The sequence below is a fragment of the Mus pahari genome, chromosome 10, assembly GCF_900095145.1.
Source record: "Mus pahari chromosome 10, PAHARI_EIJ_v1.1, whole genome shotgun sequence".
NCBI classification, from domain to species: domain Eukaryota; kingdom Metazoa; phylum Chordata; class Mammalia; order Rodentia; family Muridae; genus Mus; species Mus pahari.
In genome coordinates, this window is record NC_034599.1 from 13,973,690 (window position 1) to 13,975,630 (window position 1,941).

The window sequence follows — 1,941 nt, forward strand, 5'->3', positions numbered from 1 at the left end:
TAGCTCCCTTGTCAAAGATCAAGTGACCATAGGTGTGTGGATTCATTTCTGGGTCTTCAATTCTGTTACATTGGTCTACCTGTCTGTCAGTATACCAGTGCAATGCTCTGTAGTATAGCTTGAGGTCAGGCATGGTGATTCCACTAGAGATTCTTTTATCATTGAGAATAGTTTTTGCTATCCTAGGTTTTTTGTTATTCCAGATGAATTTGCAAATTGCCCTGTCTAATTCGTTGAAGAATGGAGTTGGAATTTTGATGGGGATTGCATTGAATCTGTAGATTGCTTTTGGCAAGATAGCCATTTTTACTATATTGATCCTGCCAATCCATGGGCATGGGAGATCTTTCCATCTTCTGAGATCTTCTTTGATTTCTTTTTTCAGAGACTTGGTGTGTGTGTGTGTGTGTGTGTGTGTGTGTGTGTGTGTGTGTGTGTGAGCGAGAGAGAGAGAGAGAGAGAGAGAGAGAGAGAGAGAGAGACTAGAAGAGGGCATAAGATCTGCTGGAGCTGGAGCTACAGGTGCTTTGAGCCTCTTGACATGGTTGCTGTGAGCAAAACTCAGATCTTGTGGAAGAGTAGCAAGAACTCTTAACTGATGAGCCATCTATTCATCCCTGATAGCCAATATTCTACTCTTTCCTTCTGATTATTTATTTTGTACATCACATATAAATAGAATAATACAATATTATTCTTTCTATGCCTATGTAAAATGGCATTTTTGTTCACCCATATTATATTTCAGGCTTTACATTATAAGCATGGCCTTTGGATTAGTTTACATTGTATGTATATTAGGGATAGTAATGGGCAGCTGAGACATTTTGCTATATAGTCGAACATGCTTGAAGTTGAGATCTCCTGTCTCTTCCTGAGTGCTGAAATAGCAGGTTTATATCACCAAAGCTGGTGAGGTTCTTCTTTTTATGGTCTAATAACACTCCAGTGTATGTTTATGCATGTACCTACACACATCTATTTCAGATTATCCATTTTCCATCTATAGGTAGTTAGGTAGATTCATATCTTAGCTGTGGACAATAGTAGTGAAACAATTATTGTAGTTTAAATACGTTTTGAGATCCTGATTTATTTTCTGGTTTAATTTGTGAGTTCCTGGTTATATTTTCTATAGTCCAAAATAATAAAATTATTAGATCATAGGACAGCATGGTCTTCTTAGCAGATTTACTGGAGCAAATTTTTAACTATAGAAAAACAGTTATATTAAAGTACAAAGCCACCTGGGAAGCTATCAGAACTGTAGGCCTTTCTGATAAATCAGATAGCACAAGGTAAGAGCAGAGTTGTTTCTGGAGTGACTCTATGGGGACAGCTGACTCCAGGTCATGGATGCCTAGAACCCACAGTTTCACCTATGGATAATTCCTAAATGAGGTACAGAGCTAGAGACTCAGTTTGGTAGAATGCTTGCCTAACATGAAGTCCATGTTCTAGCCTCAGAACCACAAACTATGTACAGTGCTATACAACTGCAGTCTTAACACTCTGGTGGTGGAAGCAGGAGTTCAAGACCATCCTTGGCTTCATAGGGAGTTTGAGGCCAGCCTGGGCTGCCCAAGATAATATATCCATCACTACCATCCCCCACCCCACACACACATACACACATGGAAAAAACATGAGGAATAGAGTTGCTTGATGCCTCAAATTTTTTCAGCAATCACCACTGCAGTTTCAAATTTCACTAATGTGATTATCATACGAAAGACCTTCACTTGCTTCTATTTCAACATCATACTGGTTTTATTTCAACACATACTGTGTGTGTGTGTGTGTGTGTGTGTGTGTGTGTGTGTGTGTGTGTGTGTGTAGTGATTGGTGAATCTATAGCAGAAGAACTGAGGGGTACAGAGTAGTACATTGAATTTAATTAGAGTTTCTTGCCAAAGTATGTGTGGGAGATTATTTAGTTGG